Raw genomic sequence first — 15,530 nt, 5'->3', positions numbered from 1 at the left:
CACGGGTTTAAACAAACAAGCATTTTTTTGATAATGGACAAAGTGCGGCTCATAGAGAGAGAGTGAGAGTGAGACTGAGGGGGGGGCAGGAAGTAAAAGTCACAGCAAGACACCAGAGACAACATCTGTCAAAGTACAACAGGACTCGACCTCAAAAATCATCTAAACGTGGATCCCAGTATATTTGCACTTACACGAACACTTAGACAAAGAAAAGATCAGAGATGGAGTAAGACTGAACAAACTACACTCAAGAGCTTCAAAATTACGAATTTAAGGGTTTAAGATGAGACAGTCTTATTTACAAGCACTCAAATGGTAACCAGAACTCAAATAAAGCAAGAACCCAAACTCCATACTTCACATAGCACAAAAAAAAAAAAAATGAAGCGCAAACCAACACAAAACAAAACACTAGGGGGAAAAAAACAACAACTTCGAAATAACTTTTAAAAAATTATGTTGGTTTGATACCGTTGATACAGACTCATTAATCAGCCATATCATGCAGAATGATGATGTGTTATTTTAAACTATACTTTTAATTGTATTGTGCAGGGTCAGCGCCAGAGCAGATGGACTGGATGGGCAATTAGCTTTAACAGGGGGACATTAGATTCAGCACACCTAAAAAATGCATAAATAAAAACACATTTTATTACCAAATCTACTTAATTTTACTTATAACTGTAAAAGTAGGTCAGTAGAATTCAGCTGAGGGGGAATAGTGACCTTTTTGGACAGCCTGGACCCCTGGAGCCCGTCCATAATGCAGACACTGGTGTAGATTATTCTGATAACACTAATTGTTAAGATCTCCCTCAACTTAAATTTAACACCACACATCGCACACTGAACAAAATGACAAACTGATGGTCTTTTCTGTCCTGCTAGCAAAAAGTAATTTACTGATTAATGTGTTTCTTCTGCTTTCTGTTTTGCAAAAGCAAGCTTGGATATGATGCATAATGAGATCATAACAGGATACACAAGAGAAAGTTAAGTTAAAAAAAAAAAAAAGAGTTAAAAATCGCCCACTAAAGGCTACACTGCATAACAACGTCTCTGTTTGGCTGTTTTTTCTGCTCACACTGCACCAAGGAAAAAATACCTTTATTTTGAAAGTTATGTTCGAATTAGGCCCACCCACCCGTTTGTTTTGTCAGTGCCAAATATACTTCCGGATGGACCCTTTAAATAGAACCTGGTCTTGCGTGTTGTACCGTGATGCTCAAACAGATTAGTACACCATCACCAGGGTGCTGCTCACATTGTACTAGACGCTGATAAAGATGCAAGCAGCTGGGTGGACTTTGGTTTTCTGTCTGTGCTTCAACTGTGCGTTTTCAATTGGTAAGTGATTCTGTGGAAGTCTAAAAAGTATGAAGATAGTCTAATTAATTAAAAAAAATAAAAACAAAATGTGGATTGAAATATTTTGGCTGAATATTTGGACTGCTGACCCAGTGGATAGTTCAGAAAAATATTTTTAATTAGACTTATTATATATTAATTAAACTAATCAACTAACATTCATGAGGTTGATTATTTTTGCATTTATTATTTATAATTGTATTTATTAAAGGAAGTGTGAACATAGTATGCAAAAGTATACTATGCATGCTATGTCCTCATGTTTCACTACAAACATCCAACTGATAAAAGACAATCATGTTTTACTGAAACATAACCAGAGATCTTTCTTGTAAAATATAGTGCTTGTGTCTTTAAAATACCTTTAAAATAACACATCATGAGCTCTGAATACCTGCTGTATGGAGGAGTAAGATGTTCTTCTGTTGGCTCTTTGATCATCTGACCATGAGATGAGTTACCTAAACTTTCTCTTTTGTTTCATTTTTCCCTTTATGATGAAGAATCCTGTGAGCATTTAGGAGGAATCGTTGAAGAGTACAGACTAGGGGCTCTAGTTGGGTCATCTTTGCTTCTACCATGCAACATTCAAAAAAGCGGCCTCAAAACAGTGACATGGAACTACAATGGCTCAGGGCAATTGCTCAATCTGTCATCTGAAGGGCACGTTACATTCCTGGACCCCAGAAATGGCCGAGTGAAAGCCTTTCCAAACCAGGGCTCAGAGGGGAACTACTCTATCAGAATTGATGCTCTTGAAAAGGCTGACGTAGGATTTTATCACTGTATACAGGGGGGGAAATGTGTTCAAGTGGTGCTGTATGAGATAGGTAAGTGGATTTTTACTTGTAGATTTTAAATTAATTTAATATTGAGCTGTAGAGTTTCTTCATTTTGAATAACAAATCTCAAAGCCTGACAGGCAAAAGGACAAATCAATAATCTATTACAATAATGTACTCTGATACATATCTAGTAAAACCACTGCTCTTCATGCAGGTACACAAAGAATCCCGTGGCTGGTGAATTACATCTGCGCTGGTGTGACTGCTCTATTTGTGGTGGGTGTTGGTGGCTACTTCAGCTACCAAAAATGCAAAGGTGAGAATTTGCTGTGTCTGACTGGGTTATCAAGTGATTGTTTTGGAGGGTGGATTGGTCACAGAACCATTGTACCAGACAAAAAATCATTAAACTGCCAAACTACAAGATATCCCATGTTTACAGTCCTGTAGAATTTGTATCACAGAGAAAATGTTTTGTTATTTTTGTTTTTTTGAATTAACCTATTTTTTAGTTAAAAAAAAAAAAAGTTGTTTCAAACAGTAATCAATTAGCTAATGATTCCTAAATAAATAGGATCTGTTGTCCTACAGCATGATGCTAAAAGCACCTTTAACACAAACCAATAAAACAATAAATGTCAGACTACTGGAATAATAAATGTGAAATCTAAAATAAAATGTATTGTTTATATACAGGGGAAGACAGGTGAGAAGCCACAGAATCTTCCTTTTATAATTAATCCTCAGAAGAGGGAAAAGAGAAGAAGGATGAAGAAGAGCAAAAATGAAAAGATTGAAAAGTTACAAAAATACAAAATTCTATAAATTATTCATGAACTAACTGCAATTAATGACATCTAAGGTTGCAAAGCCATTTTTAAAGCTTCAGGATTCCAGAGAACCACAGTGAAAGCCATTATCCACACACGGAGAAAACTTGGAAAAGTGGTGAACCTTCCCAGGAGTGACCGCCTAACAAGAAGACTCCATGATCGCATTGACCTCATCTAGGAGGTGAAAAAGAAAACAGAACATCATCTCATGAACTGCAGGCCTCACTTGTCTCAGTTAATGTCAGAGGTCATGATTCAACAATAAGAGATATTGCTCCTTATCACAACTGTTTGCTTTGAGAGTTTTGCTGCTGCCGCACAACCAGTTATTAGGTTTAGGGAGCAATTACTTTTTTCACACAGGGCCAGTTAGGCTTGGATCATTTTTATTCCTTTAATAAATGAAATCATCATTTAAAGACTGCATTTTATACTTACTCGGGTTACCTTTGTGTGATATTGAAGTGTTTGTTGATCTGAAACAGTCTGACAAACATGCAAAAAGAAAAAGAAATCAAGAAGAGGGAAAACCACTTCTTCACAGCAATGTATGCATATATGCTGATTTTTTTTTTTTTTTTTTTGACACTTCCCTTTCACAACCCACTGTGGCTTATGGTTCTAATTTAAACTCTCTACTCTGAAACCTGAAATTTATGCAGTGTGTGCATCCACGTGTAAATTGCATTGGCTTCTAAAAGAGAAGGTTTGCTTATCTGTTGTTTACTAAAATATAGCAAGTGACATCAACCACCAAATAAAACTAACAAAGAAAAGAAATGTGCAAGTTATATTTATTTCAAACATATTAATTTTACTTGACACATGATTTTTTACTCAATATGCATGTTTTTTTTGCAACTGATTATCCAGAAGCAAGTTTACTGGGTTCTGTCAAGATCAATAAGTTCAGCTGCTCAGTTCAGTGTTCAAAAAAGGAAAAGAAGTTTTGTACACACCTATTTGCAAACCATCTGTCAGTTTCTTAATTTGTAGGGGAAGCAGACATATACCGGAAGAGTTTAAATTGAGACATTCCTTAGCTGCTGCTTTTAACCGTGTTGAATTATAATATGTCTCTCTCCCTTTTCTCATTGCACTCTTATTACTATGCAATATTTAGAAAAAAGTGAGAACTGTATAAGTCAGCTGGGTACATTAAAGTTGCAGGTGATGTTTCTGTGTGTGAGTTTCAGCAGCTTCGTGCAAACCACCAGTTTTTATTCATACACAGTATTTTACCATAATGAGGACCGTGGTTTCCATTCTCTTGGCCCTGAGGCATTAGTGCAAGCAACAACCACCGTCTGTGACCGAGAGGGCTTCTTACTAGTTGTTGCTGTAAGAAACCCTCTGTTAAAGGTGCAGCTGCTAACATGTGACTTAATTTGACACATTTTGCCTCGACTTCTAGTTACTATTTCTTTTTCTCTGTCAGCTTTTTAGGTCTCTCTTGTTTCGCTTTTGTTCCCAGTGTGCATAGGCATGCAGGGAAGGGGAAGGGCTGATTGTTTTAAGAGATTAGATTGGGAAATCCAGTGTCAGTAATGAAAATTAAGCAATAGGCTGCTGTCAGTGTTTGTAGGGCCAGTGGGCAGCGGCCCAGAAGCTGACTTGTAGCCCGCATAAGTATATTGACTTATTCTAGAAAGTATGCCAGATTACCACTCCAGCCATGGGTGTAAAGTTTTAAATAAATAATAAATACAATTTTATTTATGTAGCACCTTTCTAAACAGAATCAAAAAGTGCCGCACATAAGATAACAATTCATAAAAGGTAAAACAGACAATATAAAACAGGCAATAATTAACCAAAATCAATTTTAAAAAGGAGAGTTTTGAGTTGTTTTTTTGTTCTTAGTTCTCATAAGCTCAGCTGAATTATTCATGTTTTTTATAAATCAAGATCTTCAGTGGACATTTCAGGTTTTTTCTCTGTCGATTTTCCCTCTGTGATCAATGGAGATTCAGTTAACTAACGGTGGGGTCACTGCTCCCCCCATTCATAGCCTTCTTTTAGCGGTCCATGAACAACTCAGCCCAAAAAGGTTTTAATACCATGAGGGCCTTCACTCTTGTTACGTGCCACCTCTTTGGTTCCATTACCTTTGAATTATTTGCTCTAATTATCAGCTCCACCTCAGCGCCGGAATTTCCACAGAGTTTAAGTGTGGCCAAGCACGTAATTCTTCCTGTTGTGGGATGTTATCATGAGTCATTGGCATCCTACACTTCAGACAATTCCTTATAAGTGTTGCTGTTAAGTGCAGCTACTGCCAGTCCAGAAATGAAGTGGCTATCTGCAAACCTTTTGGGGGGGGGGTGGCCTCCAATTTATAGTCGTCTTCACATAGTATAGAAGATATTTTAATTCACTTCTCAGGCAAATATCTCTTTTTTATTTCAGTTGCAGCTCTAGAATCAAGAATACCCACAGAAGTAGCAAAGGAGTTTCATGCCTTCTGATGCACACACCTAATGGCAACCAGACACCTACATTGATGATCTCGTTGGGCAGCTTCATAAGGAAGCAGCAGTGAATGCGTGGGATCATTACCCTAACAGCAGTCACTAAGGGTCATCGCTTCCATGGAAGTTGTGAACAATGTTCCCTCTAAGCTGCGCACGTTGCGCACTGCTGCCACGGTCTCTGCGCACAGAAAATCTGCGTTGCGCACAAAAAAAATCTAACCTGAATTGAAATTAAAATTAAAACTTTAACAATTCTGTTTTGCAGTGTTAGTCAGTAAGTGACTGGCTGCTCCTGTATGGGATTAGAACGATGCCACCTTATCCTATAGTCCAGCCAATAATGCGATTCACATTCGTATATACGCAGCTAATCAACGTGGTTGACAGGCTATGACCGCGTCCTTATGTGCCGACACCGGAGTTTTAGCTAGCAAAGCAGCGTGGCTGATGTGGAGTGAAGCCACATTAATGACAACGTGTACAACCTTTGGAGATGTGAGCAGGACAGACGGAACAACTGACGGAAAAAGTGTGGACTTTATACCAGTTTTTAAATTGTATTGATGGGACACGTAAAACCAGAGTTATGATAAAAATATGCAATGTTTGGGTTTCTTCCTGAATACTATCGTTATTTATAATTACTGCGGGAAGAAACGGTAAAAACGGCGTTTTTTTTATAAGGAAAACTACGGTGGCCCTGAAGTGCAAACCACAAAAACAAATCGCACAACAAATTGAAACGCTCGAAAGCACTCTCCGCCTGTGAGCAAAAACAAAACCAAAAACCCCCCACCCTTTCCTATTGGTCGAAAAAAGTACCGTGTCGACCAATCAAAAAATGATATGGCAACGTGGCATCTAGTTGTTAAGAAACGGGGGGAAGTTTTAGGAGTGACGGCGGTGTTCTGAGATGTGAGAGATTTGAGACGTTTAGCGCAAATCTTGTGTAGTTAGTGTGTAGTGTAGTTTTGTTGTGTGTGTCAGAACAATGAGGCGGCTGCTGAATGTTACAGGTGTTACAGGAGTGATACATCTCCTGTTGTCAGGCCTGCAGGTATCAGGCTGTTGTTCTCCTTTATCTCATAGTGGACAGAAATTATTTTTTGGAGTGGCACAAATAATTTGTGTGGCATCAGATTTGATGCAGAACAGCTGATTGTTCTGTAAATAGTTTGAAATGTTTATAAAAAAAAAAAAAAAGAAAGAAAAAAGAAAGAAAGTTGTGTTTTCAAAATTGGAGTTCAAGTTATTTTTACTTCCAATAGTGTTAACATACTACACAGGTCATGAACAAGATTTTTTACATTTTCATTGTAAATGGGCTAAAGCAGTTAATTAAAAGTAGTCTAACGTACATGTAAATGCTGTAATTTTATTATTTTAATAAACCATGTAACTTGGATGGATTCGATGCTGGCGTGACCGCAGTGCACACGTCTGATGTCGCTCACAGTGGTCCAAGGGACCGCTCAGGGAGTTTGTGTGTTCGCTCAGACACATGAAATATTTGAGGGAACATTGGTTGTGAAGTAGAAGATTTGTGAGTAAAACCAGTTTGTCCCTGTGTGCCGGATTGGGAATTTAAAAGACATCCAGTGGTGAACTGATGTGGGTGTGATTTCTGGGAGAAGATTGTCATTGTCTGAATTAAGTTTTGAGGAGACTGGCCCTTCCGGTTGTTCAGACCTTTTTGAAACTGTGTTTCAGTCTTATTCTCTGTAAATAAAGCACCTTATTCACTTAGAGCTCAGAGTCTTGCCTGTAAATAGGTCTCCATGACAAATGCACACTTGTCTTTGAATGAAATGAACAATATCATTGAAACCAGTTTGGTGATTATATTTTTTCTTTAACTCATAAGCAGTTTCTCTCTAACTCTCCCTTAACATATCAGGTAACTTTAAGATTATGGCATTCATATTGGATGGCATATTCATTTCTGAAAGAAAACCAATGGCATCACAGCATGCACGTAGAAACGAGACAAAAGCCTGCAAGACTTTAATATGTTCAGGCTCAATTGTCAGCCAATCACGTGCTTTCCTCATATTTGCAGTGGCTTTTTATGCTCATTTCCAAAATATTCTAAAAGCATCTTCGCTCTTTGATATCCTCTATCTGTTAGGTTCATTTAAACAGATGGATTCAGTGGCAGAAACACACACAGGCGCAGAACAGCGGTGAAGCAGATTTATTAACCGTGATCAGGAAATATTTACAAGGGGACAGGGCTATATACAATAACCAAATAAATGTGCAAATAAACAGAGCCGAGGGGGAACGGAACGGAGCCAAGGTACGCAGACAGATAGATGCGCAAACCAGAGCTACCTGAGAATGAGGGACAAAAACAGAATTAACGAATACCCGGCGAGAATCGAGAATGAAACTAAAACACACGGAGAGAGTTGGAGAGCTTACTTGAAACACCAGAATACAGGAGTAACAACGATCGCAGGCCAGCGCCAGGTAAGTCTCTGTCACAGATCCAAAAAATGGGCCAGCGCACAAAGAAACAGGCAGGCGAGCAGGCGGCGAGACAGGCTGGTGTAGGGAAAAAAGCAGACAGGAGATGAATCTTAAAACATGTAGCTCAGGTGCTCGGAACCAACAGGCTAGACTTGCAACAGCACTGTTACCACTTATGGGAACGACAATAATCCGACATCAGACGTCCATCACTCAGCTCCCTAAATGCTCCCACTGATGACGTCCGATGCGCCGCAGGTGTGCCGGCATGCCGTCAAACACCGCCCCCCGCCTACCTGTGCCGAAAAAGGAAAACAAACCCCAGAAACACCAACACACATACCACCAACTCCTAATACTATCAGCTGGCATGTGTTGACAACTCTTGAGAAATTCCTTAAGCTGTCTTCGGGTATATTGCTGCAAGAAATACAAACAATCCACACTGCTTACAGCCGTTCCTTCAACACTACTCAAATATTCTGATGAATGTTCTGTACTCAAGAGGTTTTCATCAAAGATTTCTATGTCTCTGTGCAGCAATGAAGACTGTTGTTACAATAACAGAGCTGTAATGCTCATTAAAATTGCTTTGATCAACATTCAGTTGTACCGTTTCAGCATACTGATTGGGATCCTTTAAGTACATTGTGGTCTCCTGCTCATGATGTGTGGATGAATCCTTGAAGCATACTTGGTTTGATATACAGAGCATGAGATCCAGCTTGTTTAAAGCCAGTTTTTTAAGCAGAGTTTTTTAGTTTTGTAGGAAGATAACTAAAGTAAGGCCTTGAATCTTTAGAATATACTTTTACTGAAACTACAACTTTGACTCCTGTAGGTGGATAATCAAACTGCTGTCTTAAACTTTGTGAAACAAAGTCAGTTGGATTGAAGCTAGGAAGAGGTTTACATTTTTAATTTTCTTTGTGTGAATTTATATTATCAGAATGTGCAATTGGAGCAATTCTGGGTTTTTTTGTTTTTTGTTTTTTTGGTCATATTTGATCCTCCTGAGGCTCCAGCTCATGTTTTTCCTTAGGAGCAGCACTTTCAGCTTCTACTTTTAGGCATGCTTACGAAGGCCCACGACCGTAACGACAAGCTGACAAACATGTTTTACCAACAACAATGGAAATGCTGTCATTTGGTCCAACATCATCATTTTATTATCACAACATTCATTGTTATCACCATCATGATTATCATAGTCTTTGTACTGGTTTTTGACATCAAATAGCCACTTTTCCATTTTGCGCAGTATCTCTTTATTACTATGCATTTGAGTTTCAAACCATTCATTTGTTTCAACATTTTCAGAAAGCTTCAAATGCTTTCTGTTTGGCTGACCAGGTTCATTGTCCACTGTGAACAGCAGTTTTCACATTAGTCATTTTAATAGTGAATTACTGTCAAATCCTTTTTTAAAAGTTGTGATAGGATTTAAATATTCTTGTTGTAAGACGGCCAATCTCTTCCAAAGATTTTGAAACAACTTTAATCCTACCATGATTCCGTGACTTCAGCGGAAGTTTCTAGGGAGTTACCATATCGGACAGATCCTTCTCAAAGAAAACATTTTTATTTTCAGTGACTCTTTTTAACTTGATAGATAAAGGTTATACAGAAGTTACTTTGGCAAAAACTGATTGTAGCTTCCAGCTCGTGACTGGAATGTTGTTTGTGGCTCAAGATGACTTGTTATCATTCATGCATTTGACATATGTCTTGCATGTTATGGGCCAACAAATCATTTACACAACACCTGTTGTATAGGGATTTTGAAACAGTGTAAAACCCATCTTCACAGTGACACCTGCTGGGCAATTTGGCAATCGGCACATCTTTTTTTTTTTTTTTTTTTTTTTTTTAAATTTCCTCCAACTTTATTTCAATAGGAACAACAACAACAAGCATAATACATGAAGGAGACACTGTGCAATTGTGCAAAATTATAATACAGTGGAAGAGTATGTACAATCAAATAAGATGGAGATAAAGATTTAAAGGGAGAAACAATAAAGTATTTGTTTTGAAAAAAGAAAAGTGATAAATACAGTGAGATTGAAAAATTAAATAAAGACATTAAAATATTCCCAATATTAATGATTTTTAAAGCTTTCTTGTTGTGACAGGAACATATTGTGTGTCACATAGAGTACTATTTCTTTCCTGAAAGTGGTTTCTTGCTTGAGAACTTACATTTATGGATGTGGTATTTGGCGAGGAGTAAAATCAGATTAATGTGGTAAAAAGCATTACAGTCTTTTTCAGGGAAGTCAGTATAACCAAATAACATGTTTTGGTTAAAAAAATAAATCAAAAAAGCACAAATTTTGACAAGTTGCTGTTAGAGATGAAGCTACACAGATTTACATAAAATCTGTGTAAAGGTACAAGATAGAAATAAAAACGAGCAGGTCTCTGGGACGATTTTATCAAAGGGGCAAAACTGTATCTATATCGCTCTTATATTTTTGAAGAAAGCTTTTAACAGGGTGAAATCTATGAAGTAGTTTAAATGAAATCTCCTTCACTTAGATAAGGAGGAATTTTTGTAAAACTGGACATATTGCATAATGTTACACCCCCGTCGCCAAATAAAAATGGTTCAGCTCAAAGCATCTGAAACTGCTTTATTTCTTCTTTTCAGTAGTAACTGACACAATAACTGAATATATACAATGGGAACTTCAGATTTCATCACAGGTGTTGATTGTTATACTCTTTAAATATAATGAAGGTTCAGGTGTCAAAAAATAAAAATAAGGGAGAGCGAGCAGCATGATGGGTTGGGAAGAACACGGAAGTACGAGGGGAACAGAAAAGGGAGACAAGATATGGACATGACTAAGGAACAAACACATGCGACATGACAGACTCAGATAGGAAACAGAGAGTGACATATCTGCAAAAACAGAAATATAATTAAACATAGAAGCATAACCAGAACTAAACTCAATACTAAATGACAGAAAACTAAAACATTAAGACAAAGTAATCAAAACTCAAAAAGCCGGGTCAGTTGACCCAGAACCATGACATAAGAAGATAAACTTCAGTTAGACTTGTATTTTTAACTAATCCACCTCATGTAGCCTTCTGAATTTTATACTTATTGGGCTACATGCTTGTTTATTACATAGGCTATACAGTACACAGAATGAAAATTCACATTTTTTTAACTGTAGTGTTTAATTGTTTGAGCTAAAGCCAATAAGAAAGTTACAGACTATGTATATATGAAACATGTGTATACTTGCAGCATTTAATGTAATTTAACCATATATAATACATATCACAGAACGTAACACCTGGATGTGTAAAGAAATGCCTCTGATTTTGCCACCCTATCTGATTTCCATGCCACTCTAAGCCTCGGGTACGCGCAAAATGTTTTTGTTCATTGTGTGGTTGAACTTAGCGCGGTTCTAGGCTTCGTTTCTATTGGTCGCTTGGGTCGCTATTGCGCGGCGCAAGCATTAGAAAAGAATGGGTTATGGCTTGCCATATCGGAGCACAGCGCTGCCGCGTCCCACGTGAAAGGGAAGAAATCTGAAGCAAGGAGGCGGTCCAAACCCAAACTTCGTGGTTTTGTTCCGTGATGTCTAAAGACTTTATACCATGATTTTATTGAACGAGATGCTGATGAAGATGCACGCTGCAAGGTGGATTTTTCTTTTCACCCTCTGGGTCGTCTGTGTGTCTTCAAATGGTAAGTGCTTCTGTGAAAAGTGTAAAAAAAAAAAAAAAAAAAAAAAAAAGTCTAATCAGTAAACGTTTTTGATCAATACACGCTTTTTAAGTTCTTTTGATTGAATATTTATAAACTATTTAAAAACTTACCAGTGAACAGTTCAGAAATCTGTTGATGAAAGTTACTCTTAATGTATTTACACCGTTAAACTATCAACTAGCATTCATGAGCTTCGTGACGTTATTTCATAACGTATTAAATTCTCTAACATTTGATCAACAAAAAACTATCAAAGCATAGCTTTCATAGAAATAAAGCACATAACATAAACTCAGTGAGAATTTCCACCCGCTTCAGATGTTGTCACTGATAAGATTCGAAGCGATTGAATTGAAGTGGCAATGACACTAAGGCAATAGTGTCATTGCCTTATCAGAAACTTGGATAAATATGGAAAAAGGAACAGACTTTGAACTGGAGGGTTATGAATTCACATTTATAACTAGGCGAAACAAAGGAGGAGGAGGAGTGGCCTTGTATGTGGACAAATCCTTGAAGTTTAATGTGGTGGAAAATATGACGATGGTGATTGATAATGTACTGGAATGTATTACAGTTGAAATTTGTAAAGAAAAAAGTAAAAATGTAATCATCAGCTGTATATACAGGGCTCCAGGTATAGTATTGAGACATTTAAAGACTGGATAGAAGAAACATTTGTTGAAATAGCTCACAAAAAAGTTTTCATTTGTGGAGACTTCAATATTGATTTGCTAAACCCAAATAAATCAGCTGTGATAAACGTTTCTCCTGTATTTTCTTCAAGCTTCGTGACTAATCTGCAGGATTTCGGTTTGATTCTCCAGGATATCATAACTATAGTCGTGATTTTGACTTTGCTTTCTAAATGATTCTCCATACTTCAGAGTGCACACTTCCTCCTACAATAAACAAGATCACTTACAAGATTGGACACAAAACGTTTCTATTTATTTTGTCTGATCATATTCTATTCACGTTTATATGTTTGAAAGCAAAAATGCGGAAGACGCAAGATAAAGTCCAGATAAACAGGAGAAGAATATAACTGGAAGAATAACTTTGATAAGAGCCAGCGAACTCCTTCCTTGAGCCTGACACCCGCACGTTAGTTTGTGTATTTGACCGTCTAAATTTCATATTTTTTAGACAAAATACGCATTGATTTTTGATGCCATCTTTAAAACATAGATGTGCAATATATTATTTTAATCTTGTTTATCAACCGCTGTGTGCGTTTTGGTTTTCAGTGTGAATATATACAAACAGGAGTTACTTTTGTAAATGCAGGATCACATTTTTTAATGGTGCTTTTTAGACACTGATCTGAAAGATTAATGTTTTTGGTAGAAGCAGCTTTGCTGGATTTGTTTTTAACTTGGTGAAACATAGTGCGAAACTCTTAATTCAGTATTTTTACAGGTTTTAACTCTGTGGTCTTTCTGTCTTTCTGGAAAATGTAGGTCAACTTGTGAAATGAGAGCATGCACCGTGCTCTTCAGAACTGTCAGCTTTGCTCGTTTCGTTGTTGATAAAACTGATTGTTTTTTGTTTTTTTTAAATGGATCTTAATGTTTAGAGACAATAGCGAAGGTACTGACCTGTGTGTCTCTTTAAATTCTAGATGTTAAATTTTAAGGCTACATATTTATCTCGCACTAAGTCTGCTTGGCATATGCTATGTATAAAGGCTCTGGACCTTTCCAAAAAGGCGTAGAGGCGACTTTAGCGTGATTAATTTATTACAATGTCAGTTTCTGGGAAGTTTTCCGTTTTCCCTCCTGTGTCTATGGCTGGTGCAAGCTTTTTGTTTATTTGTGAAACTGAGCGTGGTTGTGGACAATTCCGACTGTGCTGTTTGATTTGAGTTTCGTGTTGGATCACTTTCTTTAATTGTTAATTCTCTGCGAGCAGTGAAGAACCAAACTAGCACTTCAAAGTTTTGAATCCGTTTTGCCCCAGTGGCCAGTGCGAAGTTGTGCTGCAGATCCCAGCATGAAATCTGAGGGTCCAGCCAGCCGGCAGAAAGGCCGTGCTTCTCTGCTCCAAGACATCCGCGGTCCTTTCACACGTAAGTATGTCTGTCTGTCAGTGCTAATTATTCAAACCCTGTTTAAAAGGCGACTCATTTGTTGTCCAAAAACATTTCCTCTAAATTTGCAAAGTTGCTGATTTAAAAATATATATTTTCGATTTTTAGCTGGATGTCACACATATGATAGACTCTTGAGCATATTTATATAGCAAAATTCACAATGGTATAACCATGTTAAATAAAAGATGCCCAAGTGTGCACCAATGCACTCTAATGCAAGCCTTTAAACTGTATGCTGATAAGTGCATGAAGTATACCTTTACCTCTATAGCTGAAAAGACTCTGTATCCATAATTTGTGGATACGCAGATTTGTTTTTAATGTGGCACCTTTTTTTTTCACGAAATGCAGATGATGAAATCCTCTTTATTTGAGAAAGTGTCCCTAAGCTATTGTTGTTCATACTTACTGAGTTCCCTAGCTACTTCTTTACTGTGTCAGTAAGCTTTTTGAACAAGAAAGGTATCGTAGATTTATAGACATCTTAATTGAAGCAGAGGCAAATAATTGGAATGGATTTTATGTTCATATTAAAGAGTGAAAATCCAAAAGCTGGTGCAATCTTTTGTATTAATGATCTCTCTGTGTGTGTGTGCGTGCGTGTGTATGTGTGTGTGTGTGTGCACAGGAGAAAGGTGATGGCAGGAGCTTTTTTTTAATGCATTTCGAATCAATTTTTTTTGTTTTACAAGAAGTGTATTTCATATATTGGAATAAATGTATTCTTTTCTATACTTTATCAGTATGAAACTCTAAAGATTTTAAGTTCATGCACATTGTGAATGTAGCTCTCTTCACGACAACACAGACACAGGTCGGTTCTTTGAAACGGGCATTTATTACTTGAGCTTTCTCTCCTCAGCTTCACCATCACCAGTACGCCGATACGCCATTACGCCTTTACGCCGTGAGAACTGGTCACGAGTAAACAGTACAAACCAATTAGCAACTTTACAGTACACATATTAAGTCCAAACACAAATGAAAACATTTCTCAAATGACAAATACCTCGTTGGCTGCTTGTCCTGAAAAGAGGTCCTTAAGTCTTTGTGTTACCTTTTCTTTTAGTAAACCTTTAGCTTAAAATCGCTTCATGAGAGACATCTGCTCCCTCGCAGTCCATGAAAGGTCTCGTGTACTCTCGTTAAGGGGTATTCTCACGAGACACTAGCTTTTACACTTTACACATGTACATTTCAAATAAAGACATTTTAACACAAACTATATATATATATATATATATATATATATATATATATATATATATATATGTTCATGAAATTATGTAACTTATTATAAATCAGTCATCTACATCATGAAATCTACACAGAACATTTTAACAGCATTTACACTCCCACCAAAATCACTCATTGACCTAAAAGGAGAGATTTTCCTCAATGAAAATTATAGAAGAAGTGATGTGTGAGTGTACATTTAAGTGTAGGTCATTTAGCTTTACGTGTGTTTTAGGTGGCCTCAAGTAATGTAACTACTTTGTGAACAGGCCTCTCAAGGTAAACTGATTTAGTGATTGGTTTTCCCTTATCAAAGGTAGTGTCACTGAGCAGAAGCTTTAGCTTTGCACCTTGCCATCTGCGCTGGGCAGGGCTTCCACAACCCTTGCAAGCTTCCACCGGTTTCTTGGTGCACTGTCATCCTTTAATATTACAATGTCATCTGCTTGCAAGTTTCGTGGACGTCTTCTGCCATTTCTGTCGTTGTTGGAGGTTTAGCAGGTATTCTCGTTTCCATCGTTGCCA

The 15,530-nt window shown here is 37.4% G+C and overlaps 1 long non-coding RNA gene across 1 annotated transcript; it reads right to left on the bottom strand.

Moving 5' to 3' along the window:
• Positions 1 to 7,645: 7,645 nt before the first annotated feature.
• Positions 7,646 to 8,295, bottom strand: LOC120432930. The gene is made up of 3 exons (XR_005608206.1): positions 8,109 to 8,295; positions 7,891 to 8,013; positions 7,646 to 7,800 (listed from the first exon to the last, which is right to left on the bottom strand). It is a non-coding gene; the product is annotated as an uncharacterized LOC120432930 (long non-coding RNA).
• Positions 8,296 to 15,530: the final 7,235 nt, after the last annotated feature.

The sequence above is a fragment of the Oreochromis aureus genome, linkage group 14 (assembly GCF_013358895.1).
Source record: "Oreochromis aureus strain Israel breed Guangdong linkage group 14, ZZ_aureus, whole genome shotgun sequence".
NCBI lineage: Eukaryota > Metazoa > Chordata > Actinopteri > Cichliformes > Cichlidae > Oreochromis > Oreochromis aureus.
The sequence above is the reverse complement of the archived record's forward strand: the minus strand, read 5'-3'. Positions and strand labels throughout refer to the sequence as shown.